The sequence below is a fragment of the Mustelus asterias genome, chromosome 32 (assembly GCF_964213995.1).
Source record: "Mustelus asterias chromosome 32, sMusAst1.hap1.1, whole genome shotgun sequence".
In the NCBI taxonomy this organism is placed as follows: domain Eukaryota; kingdom Metazoa; phylum Chordata; class Chondrichthyes; order Carcharhiniformes; family Triakidae; genus Mustelus; species Mustelus asterias.
In genome coordinates, this window is record NC_135832.1 from 6,739,702 (window position 1) to 6,760,007 (window position 20,306).

Here is a 20,306-nt window from a genome sequence, read left to right on the forward strand (position 1 = left end):
CATCTTGTACAGGGTGTTGTGCAATGAGAAATGATTAATTGGCAATCTAGTTGTGAAATAAACTTGGGGATGAGTGACTGTAATATGATCGAATTCTTTGTCAAGGTGGATAGTGACGTAGTTGATTGAGAGACCAGGATCCTGAATCTCAGTGAAGGTGACTGTGATAGTTTGAGACATGAATTGGTTATGATGGGCTGGGCAGCATTACTGAAAGGAAAGGCAGTGTACAGACAGTGGCAGGTAGTTAAGAAACAAATAGGCGAACTCCAGAACTTGTTTCTTCCTGTTTGGTGCAATAGTGATAAGGGAACTGTGGCCAAACCATGGCTTACAAGAGCAATTAGAGATAGCATCAGATTCAAATAGGAAGCATACATTTTGGCAAGAAAAAGCAATAGTCCTGAGGATCGGGAGCAGTTTAAAGTTCAGCAAAGGATGAACAAGGGATTGATTAAGAAGGGAACATAGGGTATGAAAGTAAGTTAGCGGGGAACAGGAAAACTGACTGTAAACATTTTGATGGGTCTGTAAAGACAGAAAGATTGACAAGGCCCCTTACAGTCAGAAATGGGACAATTCATAATGGGGAACAAAGAAATGGCTGAGGAACTAAATTCATACTTTGCTTCAGTCCTCACAAAGGAAGACATGAATAATGTACCAGAAGTTCTGAGGGAAACAGGTTTTTGTGAGGAATTGAAGGAATTCTGCATTCGTACAGAAATGGTTTGTGGGAAATTGATGGGATTGATGGTGGTTAAATCCCGAGGTCTGATAATCTTCATCCCAGAGTACTTAAGTAAGAGCTCCTGGAAATATTTATTATTTTTTTAAATTATTAGTGTCACAAGTCGGCTTAAATTAATACTGCAATGAAGTTACTGTGAAAATCCCCTAGTTGCTACACTCTGGCTCCTGTTCAGGTTACACTGAGGGAGAATTTAGCATGGCCAATGCACCTAACAGCACATCTTTCGTACTGTGGGAGGAAACCGGAGCACCTAGAGGAAACCCATGCAGACACGGGGAGAACGTGCTGACTCTGCACAGGCAGTGACCCAAGCTGGGAATCGAACCTGGGTCTCTGGAGCTGTGAGGCAGCTAACCAGTGTGCCAACGTGCCCCAGTAGATCCCTTCCTGGATTCAAACTTCTTTGGACTCTGGAATGGTTCCTACAGATTGGAGGGTCGCTAATTGTAAGCCTGCTATTCAAAAAGCTACTTGTAAGCCCGCTCTCAAGACCAACCTCAACATTGTCATCAAACCAGCAGACAAAGGAGGGGCAGCTGTCATACTGAACAGAACGAGGGCATCCTGAAACCCATTGAACAAAGAACCCCCAGCTTCTGTCGCAACACTACGGACTTCCAACAGAAACTCAGCACACATGGGGCAGTTGAAACAGGAGCACTCCTCGTCACAGTGGATGTCTCGGCACTCGACACCAGCACCCCCCACGACGACGGCATTGCTGTAACTGCCTCAGTACTCAACGCTGACAACTGCCAATCTCCAGATGCAATTCTACAACTCATCTGCTTCATCCTGGACCACAACGTCTTCATCTTCAATAACCAGTTCTTCATCCAGACACACGGAACAGCCATGGGGACCAAATTCGCACCTCAATATGCCAACATCTTTATGCACAGGTTCGAACAAGACCTCTTCACTGCACAGAACCTCCAACCGATGCTATGCACTAGATACATCCATGACATTTTCTTCCTTTGGACTCATGGCGAACAATCATTGAAATAATCATAGATGACATCAACACGTTCCATCCCACCATCAGACTCACCATGGACTACTCTCCAGAATCGGTTGCATTCTTGGACAAGCGCATCTCCATCAAGGACGGTCACCTCAGCACCTCACTGTACCGCAAGCCCACGGATAACCTCACGATGCGCCAGTTCCCCAGCTTCCACCCTAAACACGTTAAAGCAGCCATCCCCTACGGACAAGCCCTCCGAATACACAGGATCTGCTCGCATTAGGAGGATCGCAACAGACACCTCCGGACGCTGAAAGACGCCCTCATAAGAACAGCATATGGTGCTCGACTCACCGATCGACAGTTCCAATGTGCCACAGCGAAAAACCGCACCAAACTCCTCAAAAGACAAACATGGGACATGACCGACAGAGTACCCTTCGTCACTCAGTACTTCCCTGGAGCAGAGAAGCTACAACACCTTCTCTGGAGCCTTCAACATGTCATCGATGAAGACGAACATCTCGCCAAAGCCATCCCCACACCCCCACTTCCTGCCTTCAAACAACCGCACAACTTCAAACAGACCATTGTCCGCAGCAAACTACCCAGCCCTCAGGAGAAAAGTGACTACAACACCACACAACCCTTCCACAGCAACCTCTGCAAGACGTGCCGGATCATCGACACAGATGCCATCATCTCACGTGAGAACACCATCCACCAGGTAGACGGTACATACACTTGCGACTCGGCCAATGTTGTCTACCTGAGACGCTGCAGGAAAGGATGTCCCGAGGCATGGTACATTGGGGAGACCATGCAGACACTACGACAACGGATGAATGAACACCGCTCGCAATCACCCGGCAGTAGTGGTTCCCTTCCAGTCAGGGAACACTTCAGCAGTCACGGGCATTCAGCCTCTGATGTTCGGGTAAGCGTTCTCCAAGGCGGCCTTCACGACACACGACAGCGCAGAGTCGCTGAGCAGAAACTGATAGCCAAGTTCCGCACACGTGAGGACGGCTTCAACCAGGATATTGGGTTCATGTCACACTATCTGTAACCTCCACAACTTGCCTGGTCTTGCAAAATCTCACTAACTATCCTGGCTGGAGACAATACACACCTCTTTTAACTGTGCTTGGCCCTCTCTCCACTCACATTGTCTGTACCTTTAAGACTTGATCACCTGTAAAAGCTCACATTCCAACCATTCACTTGTTAATTGAGTTTGTGTCTGTATATGACCTGTTTGTGAACACAAGTCCTCTCTCACCTGATGAAGGAGCCTGAGACTCTGAAAGCTAGTGCTGCCAAATAAACCTGTTGGACTTTAACCTGGTGTTGTGAGACTTCTTACTGTGCTTACCCCAGTCCAACGCCGGCATCTCCACATCATAGTAAATAGAAAGCAAAGAATCTGGCATAAATGGGACTTTTTCTGATTGGGAGTCAGTGACTACTGGGGTTCCGCAAGGATCAGCAATAGGACCACAATTGCTCACATTATATACTAACGATTTGGAAGAGGGTTGACTGAATGTATTATCTCCAAATTTGCAGATGATACAAAGGTGGGTGGGAAGGTGATCTGTGAGGAGGATGCAGAGATGCTTCAGCGTGATTTGGATGGGCTAAGTGAGTGGGCATGTCCATGGCAGATGCAGTTTAATGTGGAAAAATGTGAGGTTATCCAGTTTGGGAACAATAATAGGAAGACAGGCTAATACTTGAATGGGTGTAAATTGAGAAAGGTGGATAGTCAGTGAGTACTTGGCGTCCTGGTGCATCAGTCACTGACAGTAAGTGCACAGACACAGCAGGCACTAAAGAAGGCCAATGGTATGTTGGCCTTCATTGCGAGAGGATTTGAGTATCGGGATCGGGATGTTTTCCTGCAATTGTATAGGGCACTGCTGAGGCCACACCTCGAGTATTGTGTTTGCAGTTTTGGAGCACTTATCTGAGGAAGGATGTGCTTTCCATCGAGGGAGTACAGCAAAAGTTTACTAGGTTGATTGCTGGAATTCCAGGTCTATCATATTAGGAGAGATTGAGTCGGTTAGATTGTATTCATTGGAGTTCAGAAGAGAGAAGGGTATCTCACACAAACTTATAACATTTTAAGAGTGCAGATTCAGAAAGAATGTTCCCAATGGTGGGGGAGTCCAGAACTAGGGGTTATAGCTTGAGGACATGGAATAAATCTTTTAGACCTGAGGTGAGGAGAAATGTCTTCACCCAGAAGGTGGTGAATGTGTGGAATTCACTATCACAGAAAGTAGTTGAGGCCAAAATGTCTGATTCCAAGAGGAAATCAGATACAACTCTTGGGGCTAAAGGGAGCGAGGGATATGGGAGGAAAAGGGATCAGGATTCGATGATCAGCCATGATCAAAATGAATGTCAGAGTAGGCTCGAAGGGCCAAATGGCCTTCTCCTGCTTCTACTTTCTATGTTTCTATGTTAAGGCAGCTTCCTGTGACACAAAGAGGAAGAGGTGACTTCATCAAAGTGTGTAAGATTCTGAGAGGTATTGACAGGGTGGATGTCGAGAGGATGTTTCCTCTTGTGGGAGAGTCTAGAACTAGGGGGTTGATGTTTAAAAATAAGGGGTCGCTCATTTAAGACAAAGATGAGGAGAATTTATTCCACTCTCAGAGGGTGGTGAGTCTCTGGAACTCTCTTCCTCAAAAGATCTGCGGGATCGGTGGATTGACCATGCTAATTTGTTCCTTAGTGACATGGGGACTAGCAGGATAAGTGTGTGGGGTGACACAATTAGGGCCGAGGTGGGAGTGTGGTCGGTAGAGACTCAATGGGCTGAATGGCCTCCTTCTGTACGAGAGGGACTCTATGATTCCATGAAAAGACAATGGAAGCAGAGTGTTTGAATACTTTGAAGTTCGAGCTGAATAGATTCTTGATTAACACACTGGATGAAAGGTTATCAGGATTGTGGGGTTGGTTACAATCAGACCATGTAAGGTAAAGTCTCCATAGTCCCAGATGATCATAGGCTGCTTTCTCCTTTGAGGGGGAGAGCTGACTGGTGCTGATTTAACCTGAGGGTCGCCGCACTTCAGGCAAGGCTGACAAGATGGGGCCTTCATGAATAATTCCAGCTGGCACAGAATTGAACCCGCGCTGTTGGCATCACTTTGCATCATGAACCAGCCGCCCAGTCAACTGATCTAACTGACTGACCTCAGAGCAGATGGGCCCAGATCTTATTGAATGGTGCAGCAGACTGGAGGGGCCAAGCGGCCTCCTCCCGCTCCTAACTCACATGCACATGTTCAGGCAGCCACTTCCAGCTGATCAACACCTAACTCCCACTGCCACGCTGTTGTATTCACTCTGTACCTTGACCAGCTTGCAGCTTGTTTTAACATTGTAAACTTTGGTGTCTGAGACCAATCGTTAATCTAAAATAGAACGTGAGAAATACTTACCAGACAGATCCCAGCTGCCTCACATTTGTCACTTGGTGCGGCATTCCTGAAGCATGCAAACCTCAGCTCACACACTGAGCTTGATAACTGGTCATAAATTATGCAAAGCTCCACATTGTTGATGATCAGTGGATGAGGACAGAGACAGAGGAAAGGCCCAGACAGAGAGTGAGGAAAGACCCAGACAGAGAGTGAGGAAAGGCCCAGACAGAGAGTGAGGAAAGACCCAGACAGAGAGAGAGGAAAGACCCAGACAGAGAGTGAGGAAAGACCCAGACAGAGAGTGAGGAAAGACCCAGACAGAGAGTGAGGAAAGGCCCAGACAGAGACAGAGGAAAGACCCAGACAGAGACAGAGGAAGGACCGAGACAGAGAGTGAGGAAAGGCCCAGACAGAGACAGAGGAAAGACCCAGACAGAGACAGAGGAAAGACCCAGACAGAGACAGAGGAAAGACCCAGACAGAGACAGAGGAAAGACCCAGACAGAGACAGAGGAAAGACCCAGACAGAGACAGAGGAAAGACCCAGACAGAGACAGAGGAAAGGCCCAGACAGAGACTGAGGAAAGACCCAGACAGAGACAGAGGAAAGGCCCAGACAGAGACAGAGGAAAGACCCAGACAGAGACTGAGGAAAGACCCAGACAGAGACTGAGGAAAGACCCAGACAGAGAGTGAGGAAAGGCCCAGACAGAGACTGAGGAAAGACCCAGACAGAGACTGAGGAAAGACCCAGACAGAGACTGAGGAAAGGCCCAGACGGAGACTGAGGAAAGGCCCAGACAGAGAGTGAAGAAATACCCAGACAGCGGAAAGGCCCAGACAGAGACTGAGGAAAGGGCCAGACAGAGACTGAGGAAAGACCGAGACAGTGACTGAGGAAAGGGCCAGACAGAGACTGAGGAAAGACCCAGACAGTGACTGAGGAAAGGGCCAGACAGAGACTGAGGAAAGACCCAGACAGAGACTGAGGAAAGGCCCAGACAGAGACTGAGGAAAGAACCAGACAGAGAGTGAGGAAAGGCCCAGACAGAGACTGAGGAAAGGCCCAGACAGAGAGTGAGGAAAGGCCCAGACAGAGACGAGGAAAGACTCAGACAGAGACGAGGAAAGACCCAGACAGAGAGTGAGGAAAGTCCCAGACAGAGACTGAGGAAAGGCCCAGACTGAGACGAGGAAAGGCACAGACAGAGACGAGGAATCGCCCAGACAGAGACGAGGAAAGACCCAGACAGAGACTGAGGAAAGGCCCAGACAGAGACGCAGGAAAGACCCAGACAGAGACTGAGGAAACGCCCAGACAGAGACGAGGAAAGACCCAGACAGAGGCTGAGGAAAGGCCCAGACAGAGACGAGGAAAGACCCAGACAGAGACTGAGGAAAGACCCAGACAGAGACTGAGGAAAGACCCAGACAGAGACTGAGGAAAGACCCAGACAGAGACTGAGGAAAGGCCCAGACAGAGACGAGGAAAGACCCAGACAGAGACTGGGGAAAGACCCAGACAGAGACTGGGGAAAGACCCAGACAGAGCCTGAGGAAAGACCCAGACAGAGACTGAGGAAAGGCCCAGACAGAGACTGAGCAAAGACCCAGATAGAGACTGAGGAAAGGCCCAGACAGAGACTGAGGAAAGACCCAGATAGAGACGAGGAAAGACCCAGACAGAGACTGGGGAAAGACACAGACAGAGACTGGGGAAAGACCCAGACAGAGACTGGGGAAAGACCCAGACAGAGACTGAGGAAAGACCCAGACAGAGAGTGAGGAAAGACCCAGACAGAGACTGAGGAAAGACCCAGACAGAGACTGAGGAAAGACCCAGACAGAGAGTGAGGAAAGACCCAGACAGAGACTGAGGAAAGGCCCAGACAGAGACTGAGGAAAGACCCAGACAGAGACGGGGAAAGACCCAGACAGAGACTGAGGAAAGACCCAGACAGAGACTGGGGAAAGACCCAGACAGAGACGAGGAATGACCCAGACAGAGACTGGGGAAAGACCCAGACAGAGACTGAGGAAAGACCCAGACAGAGACTGAGGAAAGACCCAGACAGAGACTGAGGAAAGACCCAGACAGAGACTGAGGAAAGACCCAGACAGAGAGTGAGGAAAGACCCAGACAGAGACTGAGGAAAGGCCCAGACAGAGACTGAGGAAAGACCCAGACAGAGACGGGGAAAGACCCAGACAGAGACTGAGGAAAGACCCAGACAGAGACGGGGAAAGACCCAGACAGAGACTGAGAAAAGGCCCAGACAGAGACGAGGAAAGACCCAGACAGAGAATGAGGAAAGGCCCAGACAGAGACTGAGGAAAGACCCAGACAGAGACTGAGGAAAGACCCAGACAGAGACTGGGGAAAGACCCAGACAGAGAGTGAGGAAAGACCCAGACAGAGACGAGGAAAGACCCAGACAGAGACTGAGGAAAGGCCCAGACAGAGAGTGAGGAAAGACCCAGACAGAGACGAGGAAAGACCCAGACAGAGACTGAGGAAAGGCCCAGACAGAGACGAGGAAAGACCCAGACAGAGAATGAGGAAAGGCCCAGACAGAGACTGAGGAAAGACTCAGACAGAGACGAGGAAAGACCCAGACAGAGAGTGAGGAAAGTCCCAGACAGAGACTGAGGAAAGGCCCAGACTGAGACGAGGAAAGGCCCAGACAGAGACGAGGAATCGCCCAGACAGAGACGAGGAAAGACCCAGACAGAGACTGAGGAAAGGCCCAGACAGGGACGCAGGAAAGACCCAGACAGAGACTGAGGAAAGACACAGACAGAGACTGGGGAAAGACCCAGACAGAGACTGAGGAAAGACCCAGACAGAGACGAGGAAAGACCCAGACAGAGACTGAGGAAAGGCCCAGACAGAGACTGAGGAAAGACCCAGACAGAGACGAGGAAAGACCCAGATAGAGACTGAGGAAAGACCCAGACAGAGACGAGGAAAGACCCAGACAGAGACTGGGGAAAGACCCAGACAGAGACTGGGGAAAGACCCAGACAGAGACTGAGGAAAGACCCAGACAGAGACTGAGGAAAGGCCCAGACAGAGACTGAGGAAAGACCCAGACAGAGACTGAGGAAAGGCCCAGACAGAGACTGAGGAAAGACCCAGACAGAGACGAGGAAAGACACAAAAAGAGACTGGGGAAAGACCCAGACAGAGACTGGGGAAAGACCCAGACAGAGACTGAGGAATGACCCAGACAGAGACTGGGGAAAGACCCAGACAGAGACGAGGAAAGACCCAGACAGAGACTGGGGAAAGACCCAGACAGAGACTGAGGAAAGACCCAGACAGAGACTGAGGAAAGACCCAGACAGAGACTGAGGAAAGACCCAGACAGAGACTGAGGAAAGACCCAGACAGAGAGTGAGGAAAGACCCAGACAGAGACTGAGGAAAGGCCCAGACAGAGACTGAGGAAAGGCCCAGACAGAGACTGAGGAAAGACCCAGACAGAGACTGAGGAAAGACCCAGACAGAGACGAGGAAAGACCCAGACAGAGACTGAGGACAGGCCCAGACAGAGACGAGGAAAGACCCAGACAGAGAATGAGGAAAGGCCCAGACAGAGACTGAGGAAAGACCCAGACAGAGACTGAGGAAAGACCCAGACAGAGACTGAGGAAAGACCCAGACAGAGAGTGAGGAAAGACCCAGACAGAGACTGAGGAAAGGCCCAGACAGAGACTGAGGAAAGGCCCAGACAGAGACTGAGGAAAAACCCAGACAGAGACTGAGGAAAGACCCAGACAGAGACGAGGAAAGACCCAGACAGAGACTGAGGACAGGCCCAGACAGAGACGAGGAAAGACCCAGACAGAGAATGAGGAAAGGCCCAGACAGAGACTGAGGAAAGACCCAGAAAGAGACTGAGGAAAGACCCAGACAGAGACTGGGGAAAGACCCAGACAGAGACTGAGGAAAGGCCCAGACAGAGAGTGAGGAAAGACCCAGACAGAGACGAGGAAAGACCCAGACAGAGACTGAGGAAAGGCCCAGACTGAGACGAGGAAAGACCCAGACAGAGAATGAGGAAAGGCCCAGACAGAGAATGAGGAAAGGCCCAGACAGAGACTGAGGAAAGGCCCAGACAGAGACTGAGGAAAGACCCAGACAGAGACTGAGGAAAGACCCAGACAGAGACTGAGGAAAGACCCAGACAGAGACGAGGAAAGACCCAGACAGAGAGTGAGGAAAGACCCAGACAGAGAGTGAGGAAAGGCCCAGACAGAGACAGAGGAAAGACCCAGACAGAGACAGAGGAAGGACCGAGACAGAGAGTGAGGAAAGGCCCAGACAGAGACAGAGGAAAGACCCAGACAGAGACAGAGGAAAGACCCAGACAGAGACAGAGGAAAGACCCAGACAGAGACAGAGGAAAGACCCAGACAGAGACAGAGGAAAGACCCAGGCAGAGACAGAGGAAAGGCCCAGACAGAGACTGAGGAAAGACCCAGACAGAGACTGAGGAAAGGCCCAGACAGAGACAGAGGAAAGACCCAGACAGAGACTGAGGAAAGACCCAGACAGAGACTGAGGAAAGACCCAGACAGAGAGTGAGGAAAGGCCCAGACAGAGACTGAGGAAAGACCCAGACAGAGACTGAGGAAAGACCCAGACAGAGACTGAGGAAAGGCCCAGACGGAGACTGAGGAAAGGCCCAGACAGAGAGTGAAGAAATACCCAGACAGCGGAAAGGCCCAGACAGAGACTGAGGAAAGGGCCAGACAGAGACTGAGGAAAGACCGAGACAGTGACTGAGGAAAGGGCCAGACAGAGACTGAGGAAAGACCCAGACAGTGACTGAGGAAAGGGCCAGACAGAGACTGAGGAAAGACCCAGACAGAGACTGAGGAAAGGCCCAGACAGAGACTGAGGAAAGAACCAGACAGAGAGTGAGGAAAGGCCCAGACAGAGACTGAGGAAAGGCCCAGACAGAGAGTGAGGAAAGGCCCAGACAGAGACGAGGAAAGACTCAGACAGAGACGAGGAAAGACCCAGACAGAGAGTGAGGAAAGTCCCAGACAGAGACTGAGGAAAGGCCCAGACTGAGACGAGGAAAGGCACAGACAGAGACGAGGAATCGCCCAGACAGAGACGAGGAAAGACCCAGACAGAGACTGAGGAAAGGCCCAGACAGAGACGCAGGAAAGACCCAGACAGAGACTGAGGAAACGCCCAGACAGAGACGAGGAAAGACCCAGACAGAGGCTGAGGAAAGGCCCAGACAGAGACGAGGAAAGACCCAGACAGAGACTGAGGAAAGACCCAGACAGAGACTGAGGAAAGACCCAGACAGAGACTGAGGAAAGACCCAGACAGAGACTGAGGAAAGGCCCAGACAGAGACGAGGAAAGACCCAGACAGAGACTGGGGAAAGACCCAGACAGAGACTGGGGAAAGACCCAGACAGAGCCTGAGGAAAGACCCAGACAGAGACTGAGGAAAGGCCCAGACAGAGACTGAGCAAAGACCCAGATAGAGACTGAGGAAAGGCCCAGACAGAGACTGAGGAAAGACCCAGATAGAGACGAGGAAAGACCCAGACAGAGACTGGGGAAAGACACAGACAGAGACTGGGGAAAGACCCAGACAGAGACTGGGGAAATACCCAGACAGAGACTGAGGAAAGACCCAGACAGAGAGTGAGGAAAGACCCAGACAGAGACTGAGGAAAGACCCAGACAGAGACTGAGGAAAGACCCAGACAGAGAGTGAGGAAAGACCCAGACAGAGACTGAGGAAAGGCCCAGACAGAGACTGAGGAAAGACCCAGACAGAGACGGGGAAAGACCCAGACAGAGACTGAGGAAAGACCCAGACAGAGACTGGGGAAAGACCCAGACAGAGACGAGGAATGACCCAGACAGAGACTGGGGAAAGACCCAGACAGAGACAGAGGAAAGACCCAGACAGAGACTGAGGAAAGACCCAGACAGAGACTGAGGAAAGACCCAGACAGAGACTGAGGAAAGACCCAGACAGAGAGTGAGGAAAGACCCAGACAGAGACTGAGGAAAGGCCCAGACAGAGACTGAGGAAAGACCCAGACAGAGACGGGGAAAGACCCAGACAGAGACTGAGGAAAGACCCAGACAGAGACGGGGAAAGACCCAGACAGAGACTGAGGAAAGGCCCAGACAGAGACGAGGAAAGACCCAGACAGAGAATGAGGAAAGGCCCAGACAGAGACTGAGGAAAGACCCAGACAGAGACTGAGGAAAGACCCAGACAGAGACTGGGGAAAGACCCAGACAGAGAGTGAGGAAAGACCCAGACAGAGACGAGGAAAGACCCAGACAGAGACTGAGGAAAGGCCCAGACAGAGAGTGAGGAAAGACCCAGACAGAGACGAGGAAAGACCCAGACAGAGACTGAGGAAAGGCCCAGACAGAGACGAGGAAAGACCCAGACAGAGAATGAGGAAAGGCCCAGACAGAGACTGAGGAAAGACTCAGACAGAGACGAGGAAAGACCCAGACAGAGAGTGAGGAAAGTCCCAGACAGAGACTGAGGAAAGGCCCAGACTGAGACGAGGAAAGGCCCAGACAGAGACGAGGAATCGCCCAGACAGAGACGAGGAAAGACCCAGACAGAGACTGAGGAAAGGCCCAGACAGGGACGCAGGAAAGACCCAGACATAGACTGAGGAAAGACACAGACAGAGACTGGGGAAAGACCCAGACAGAGACTGAGGAAAGACCCAGACAGAGACGAGGAAAGACCCAGACAGAGACTGAGGAAAGGCCCAGACAGAGACTGAGGAAAGACCCAGACAGAGACGAGGAAAGACCCAGATAGAGACTGAGGAAAGACGCAGACAGAGACGAGGAAAGACCCAGACAGAGACTGGGGAAAGACCCAGACAGAGACTGGGGAAAGACCCAGACAGAGACTGAGGAAAAACCCAGACAGAGACTGAGGAAAGGCCCAGACAGAGACTGAGGAAAGACCCAGACAGAGACTGAGGAAAGGCCCAGACAGAGACTGAGGAAAGACCCAGACAGAGACGAGGAAAGACCCAGACAGAGACTGGGGAAAGACCCAGACAGAGACTGGGGAAAGACCCAGACAGAGACTGAGGAATGACCCAGACAGAGACTGGGGAAAGACCCAGACAGAGACGAGGAAAGACCCAGACAGAGACTGGGGAAAGACCCAGACAGAGACTGAGGAAAGACCCAGACAGAGACTGAGGAAAGACCCAGACAGAGACTGAGGAAAGACCCAGACAGAGACTGAGGAAAGACCCAGACAGAGAGTGAGGAAAGACCCAGACAGAGACTGAGGAAAGGCCCAGACAGAGACTGAGGAAAGGCCCAGACAGAGACTGAGGAAAGACCCAGACAGAGACTGAGGAAAGACCCAGACAGAGACGAGGAAAGACCCAGACAGAGACTGAGGACAGGCCCAGACAGAGACGAGGAAAGACCCAGACAGAGAATGAGGAAAGGCCCAGACAGAGACTTAGGAAAGACCCAGACAGAGACTGAGGAAAGACCCAGACAGAGACTGAGGAAAGACCCAGACAGAGAGTGAGGAAAGACCCAGACAGAGACTGAGGAAAGGCCCAGACAGAGACTGAGGAAAGGCCCAGACAGAGACTGAGGAAAAACCCAGACAGAGACTGAGGAAAGACCCAGACAGAGACGAGGAAAGACCCAGACAGAGACTGAGGACAGGCCCAGACAGAGACGAGGAAAGACCCAGACAGAGAATGAGGAAAGGCCCAGACAGAGACTGAGGAATGACCCAGAAAGAGACTGAGGAAAGACCCAGACAGAGACTGGGGAAAGACCCAGACAGAGACTGAGGAAAGGCCCAGACAGAGAGTGAGGAAAGACCCAGACAGAGACGAGGAAAGACCCAGACAGAGACTGAGGAAAGGCCCAGACTGAGACGAGGAAAGACCCAGACAGAGAATGAGGAAAGGCCCAGACAGAGAATGAGGAAAGGCCCAGACAGAGACTGAGGAAAGGCCCAGACAGAGACTGAGGAAAGACCCAGACAGAGACTGAGGAAAGACCCAGACAGAGACTGAGGAAAGACCCAGACAGAGACGAGGAAAGACCCAGACAGAGACTGAGGAAAGACCCAGACAGAGACTGAGGAAAGAACCAGTCAGAGACTGAGGAAAGGCCCAGACAAATACTCAGGAAATGTCCAGACAGAGACTGGGTAAAGGTCCAGACAGAGACTGAGGAAAGACCGAGACAGAGACTGAGGAAAGACCCAGAGACTGGGAACCCCAGACAGAGACTGGAGACCCTGTGGGAGACTGGGACCCCCAGACGGAGACTGAGGGAGGGAGAAGCGTAGACTATGGACTGAGCGAGACAGACAATGACTCAGTCAAGCACATTGAGCGAGCCACTAAGAAAGAGTGGGGAGGCCCAGACAGAGATAGTGATTGAGAAACAGACAGAGGCTGAGTGACCCAGGCAGTCGAGACCAGACAGAGACTGATTCAGTCAAAGAACAAAAAACAAAGAACAATACAGCACAGGAACAGGCCCTTCGGCCCTCCAAGCCCGTGCCGCTCCCTGGTCCAAACTAGACCATTCTTTTGTATCCCTCCATTCCCACTCCGTTCATGTGGCTGTCTCGATAAGTCTTAAACGGTCCCAGTGTGTCCGCCTCCACCACCTTGCCTGGCAGCGCATTCCAGGCCCCCACCACCCTCTGTGTAAAATATGTCCTTCTGATATCTGTGTTAAACCTCGCCCCCTTCACCTTGAACCTATGACTCCTCGTGAACGTCACCACCGACCTGGGGAAAAGCTTCCCACCGTTCACCCTATCAATGCCTTTCATAATTTTATACACCTCTATTTAGTCTCCCCTCATCCTCCGTCTTTCCAGGGAGAACAACCCCACTTTACCCAATCTCTCCTCATACCTAAGCCCCTCCATACCAGGCAACATCCTGGTAAACCTCCTCTGTACTCTCTCCAAAGCATCCACGTCCTTCTGGTAGTGTGCGACCAGGACTGGACGCAGTATTCCAAATATTCCAAGTCAGATCGAGACTGAGAGCCAGACCGAGATACTGGAGAGATCCAGACTGAGCCAAAGAGGATAAGACATGGACTGAGACAGACAGAGATACACCCAGACAGAGAATAAGAGGATGAATGAGGCAATTTCTAAAACTACTTTTCCTTTATCGACATTCTTCTCGAGCTGCAGCTCAGATAATAATTCTGTGTGGGAGAGATGGTCCATCTTTTAAAATTAATTAATGGTCTTGCGCACCCCTCCCACGCCCCACTCAAGTTGTACAAAATACATGACATTTAAAACATAGATCAAAACATATTTCCATTGTGGAAAATAAAATGCATTTTTTTCAGCGTACCGATATTACTGTGCGGGATATTAATATTTTCATATAACAAACATGGGAATTAGAAGATATTACACACTTGCAGACAGAAGTAGAGCAGACAGACTGATTGAGAGATCCACACAGAGAATGAGACCAAAACACAACTGAGACACACAGACGGACAGTGAGTGAACCAGACAGAGGCAGTGTGAACCATACAGAGAGAGAGTGACCCAGAGAGAGAGTGAGTGGCCCAGAGAGAGTGAGTGACCCAGAGAGAGAGAGAGAGAGTGACCCAGACAGAGAGTGGGAGCGACTGAGACAGAGAGAGAGAGAGAGAGTGACACAGACAGAGAGAGAGAGAGAGAGAGAGAGAGTGGCACAGAGAGTGAGAAAGTGACCCAAACATAGAGTGAGTGACCCAGACTGAGTGACCCAGACAGAAAAAGTGAGTGACCCAAACAGAGAGAGTGATTGACCCAAACAGAGAGAGTGAGTGACCCAAACAGAGAGAGTGAGTGACCCAAACAGAGAGTGATTGACCCAAACAGAGAGAGTGATTGACCCAAACAGAGAGAGTGAGTGACCCAGACAGAGAGAGTGAGTGACCCAAACAGAGAGAGTGATCTAGACAGAGAAAGTCAGTGACCCAGACAGAGAGAGAGAGTGACTCAAACAGAGAGAGTGAGTGACCCAGACAGAGAGAGAGAGTGACCCAAACAGAGAGAGAGGGTGACCCAAACAGAGAGTGAGTGACCCAAACAGAGAGTGATTGACCCAAACAGAGAGTGATTGACCCAAACAGAGAAAGTGATTGACCCAAACAGAGAGAGTGATTGACCGAAACAGAGAGAGTGATTGACCCAAACAGAGAGTGATTGACTCAAACAGAGAGAGTGAGTGACCCAAACAGAGAGAGTGATTGACCCAAACAGAGAGTGATTGACCCAAACAGAGAGAGTGAGTGACCCAGACAGAGAGAGTTATTGACCCAAACAGAGAGAGTGAGTGACCCAAACAGAGAGAGAGTGATTGACCCAAACAGAGAGAGTGAGTGACCTATACAGAGAGAGTGATTGACCCAAACAGAGAGAGTGAGTGACCCAAACAGAGAGAGTGATTGACCGAAACAGAGAGAGTGATCTAGACAGAGAAAGTCAGTGACCCAGACAGAGAGAGAGAGTGACCCAAACAGAGAGAGAGGGTGACCCAAACAGAGAGTGATTGACGCAAACAGAGAGAGTGATTGACGCAAACAGAGAGAGTGAGTGACCCAAACAGAGAGAGTGATTGACCCAAACAGAGAGTGATTGACCCAAACAGAGAGAGTGAGTGACCCAGACAGAGATTTTGATTGACCCAAACAAAGAGTGATTGACCCAAACAGAGAGAGTGATCTAGACAGAGAAAGTCAGTGACCCAGACAGAGAGAGAGAGACTCAAACAGAGAGAGTGAGTGACCCAGACAGAGAGTGATTGACCCAAACAGAGAGAGTGATTGACCCAAACAGAGAGAGTGAGTGACCCAAACAGAGAGAGTGATTGACCCAAACAGAGAGTGATTGACCCAAACAGAGAGAGTGAGTGACCCAAACAGAGAGAGTGATTGACCCAAAGAGAGAGTGATTGACACAAACAGAGAGAGTGAGTGACCCAGACAGAGAGAGTTATTGACCCAAACAGAGAGAGTGAGTGACCCAAACAGAGAGAGTTGTAGGCGGGCAAAAATTTTGTGGGTATTAGGATTAGAATATTTCTTAAACTATAACTCGATAAATGAAGCAAAACAGGACAGCATTCAGCCAGAAAGGTGTGAGTAAGGCAAGCAGACATCTTTTAAACACAGAAACCAGGTTGACAAAGACTCAGGAACTCGCATCAATATGCTATTCAGAAAATATCTTGAGACCTGGAAAACTTCCTGACATCCCATCAAACACCCATTGTCCAAAGGAATTCAGAGACATAAAGCAATTATCACACTCTTAAACCAAACTTTACATATTAAAACTCTAGACCAGAAAACCCATTAACGGGATAACTATAAAAGAAAACCATTTACACATCAAACTCCACACCCACAAACCTATTGAAACAGGATGATTATGTCAGGAAACCACTCACAAACCATTTACATATCAAAACAGATCGTTACTATAACTATACTCCGTTTTGGCAGGCAGGCAGAGTACTTTGCGGGACGGTCTTGTCTGTGTCCTGATTGTACCTCCGTCGACGTAAAAAACTATAATAAACTGTGCTGTTATCGATCTTGGCTCTGGGTGCGAGTGGTGTGGTATCTGTTCACTCGCGCTAACAATTGGGGGCTCGTCCGGGATCGTGACCGCCGCTGGAACATCGCCTCTCAAACACTGGGTGAGTATCTTTACTCATTTAAAGTCCGCGGGAATTCCCAGTGCCAGCGGTGTTCCACGGCTGCCGCGATCTGAACTTGTGAACAGAGCCCGATCGAGAGCTGCACAGCGGGGTAGGTTCTTCTTTGGGCGGGTGAGCGGGGTCGCGAATTGTAATTGATTGTGTACTGTTGCATTCCGTGTATCCCTGACAGCGGACCCGACCAGACATTAGCTGACCCAAAAGGTACCTAAGGAAGACAAGGGTTAAGTGGCCGGGAGGCCGGGAGGACGTCCAGGGTTAGGGCCAATGAACGCGGACTCACGAAGTTCGGTTTAAGTCCGGGCGCTGCAAGTCGGGTAGGACCTCTGCAGGCGCGAAAGTCTGGGCCACTGGAAACAGATCCGCGAGGAGTCTGCTACATGTCCGGGCGCTACTAAGTCTGGAGCCTCTGTGAGTGCTTCGGGCACTACAAGCAGGAGACCTCTGGTAGCGCGAAAGAACGGCTACACGCCGGGGGAACTCCTACCTGCGGTCAATCCCACGCTTGTCCGCACCCAGGTCAGGGTGATTCCCGGGGAGATAGGGAAACGGCGAGCCTCTGTGGATTGATTTAGCGGTAGGATTTGGTCAGGAAAGAGTGGCCCCCGGCCCCTGTAGTCGTGGTCAGAGCCCCCCCCACTGTCTCTGTGAGCGGTGATCTCCCCGTTACATGCAGGACGGGCTCTGCGTGTTACTGCTGAAGGTTTAAAGGTACTGACAGTGGAAACACCAAACCAGGAACCCCAGGGATACCTACACAAGTATCTGTGGGAAGCACCAAACCAGGATTAGTACACCACTGATCTTAGCTAAGAGATTCGACATGGATAGCATTGAGACCATTTTTGAATGGGGGCCGGAAGGGTCCCTCACCCGCTATCTAGCAGATAAAAACAAGAACCTAATTAAAAGCATGATTGAAACAGGGTGGAAACCCCAAGACCCCCTTGAGAGCCAACGGGAATGGTGGGCAACGGAAAAGAGGAACAAGGATGATAAGGCTTGGATCCTCATACTAAAGGCACACCTCACCCTAGCAGGGCGAGTCCATAAATACGTTCAGGATAAACAAGAAAAGGCTGAACAGAAAAAGCATGCTGCTGTGATGGCTATTAACCCCGTGTTGCCGGCACTGACCGACTTCTCCCGTGAAGCCCCATACGAGGAATGTCCCGATTGGGAGTGCTTAATAGACGAGACAAGTCCTCGGTGCCCAACAGGGGGGAGTCCCCCGGTAACCACCGATCCCCCAAACGCCAAAGCAGCACCTTTTAAGATCGAATGTATCCCAGGGGGACAAGGGAGAGACGGGCGAGGAAGGCAGGCCCAAATTAAAATGACTTATGTGTCACTCTCGCCAGGGGACACTATGAAATTACTAGAAAGGCTCCCAACCCTGCAGCCCAGGCACAGTAACGCAATTTTTTGGCAAAAGATGAAAGAGATGCAACTGTGCCACAACTTACACAACCGAGATATAGCAGGGTTAGTAAGAGCCAAGATGCCCGAGAATCACTGGGCTCGGCTCCGGGCAGAACACCAGAATGGGACTTGGTGTGCAGACCTAGACGGGAGCCGCCGGGAGCAGGAACAGGCTCTGACAGGCTTTAAAAACGATATCATCCTGACCATGGGGGAGGTCCCCGTGAGTTGGAGTGTAATAGTAGGAGTAACGCAGAAAAAGGAGGAAGGGGCTCAGGAATACGGGCGACGAAAATTCGATGCCTTTGTAGCCCACGGAGGAATGCCAGATGCAGATAGACATAACCCGGCATTCCTCCAGTTATATAGGGATGGGCTGAGCCCAGCACACCAAGCTATCCTAAAGACAGGATTGGTAAACTTTAACACCTTCGATGAATTAGAAAACTGGGCTGTCACTGTAGACAACCAGCAAAGGAAAACACAGGGCGCCAGAGCAGGGATATCAGCGGTAGGAACTGAAGGAGGAAATTGCTACAGGTGCAGGGAATTAGGCCATTTCAAAAGGGAATGCCGAGCTATAATCCCGCACCCTCCTAATACATGTAATAAGTGCGGCAGAATCGGACACACCGAATCTACCTGCAAAGACAGAAGGATCCCAAGGAGAAAGGGAGCGCCCCCGAAGAGACTGGAGAAAACCCCGGCAAGCGCCCCAGATATAAGGGAGAATGAGGTGGTTTCGGACCCAGCGCACCTCAGCCACCAGCAGCTGCTGGACATTATAGAAACCTTGGCGGCACAAAAATCTGCATGAGTGGCATCGGCCCCCGCCCCGGGAACGGACCCCCGTATCTGGGTGAATGCATCGTTAGGGGGCCGGCGATGCAAAATATTAATAGATACGGGGGCTTCGATATCCCTCACCAACATGGCACTACCCACCACCCACCGTTCCATAGTAGTAGTAGGAATAGGGGGGGATAGGACTATAGCATATCAGAGCGAAGCAGTGTTACTTGAGGTAGAGGGGATCATACTCCCCGTACACTTCTGGGTGGGCCCAAATGAAGAAGGGACAATTTTGGGAATAGACCTCCTGGGAGAGTTAGGAGCAGTGGTGGACGCTTTCAATAAGCGCCTGCTGTGGACGGCAAGGAAAGAACACAAGAGCGGGATCCAAGGATACTGGGTCCCTAATAAGAACGTAGCAGCCATAGGCATGGGGGCTCCGGCTCCGACGGCCCGAGACTGGAAGAAGGAGGGACTAGTGGGACTCTTATGTCAAGCACTACCCCGGGTCTGGGCTACAGGCAAGCAAGACTGCGGTCTCGTCACAATCCTTCCTTTACAAATACAAGGACCAGCCCATGCCCCTCATAAACAATATCCCATAAAACCCGAGGCGTTACAGGCAACCGAAACAATCGTCCAGGCTTTGGTTAAACGGGGCATCCTGAGACCCACCGTGTCCCACACAAATTCCCCGATGTGGCCCGTCCGTAAGCCAGACGGGAACTACCGACTAACCATCGACTATACCGCCCTGAATAAGGTCACCCCAAAGGAACACCCTATCGTTGCGAGCCCGGCCACTATATTTAACGGACTGCGACCTGAATATTGTATCTTCTCCGTGCTAGACATAGCAAACGGATTCTGGTCAATTCCACTCCACCCAGACTCCCAGGAGAAGTTTGCCTTCACCTGTGGAGGTAGACAGTACACCTGGACCCGTCTCCCCCAGGGATTCCACAATAGCCCCAACATATTCCACCGGGTTATGAGCAAAGCCCTCGAAAATTGTAACTTATCCCCCTATGAGAGCGCTTTTCTCCAATATGTGGATGACATCTTGATCGCCTCCACTAACCCGACGGGGCATTTGGGAGCCCTGTCAGTAATCCTGCGGGGCTTACAAACAGCAGGATTTAAGGTTAACCCAACCAAAGCACAACTCGC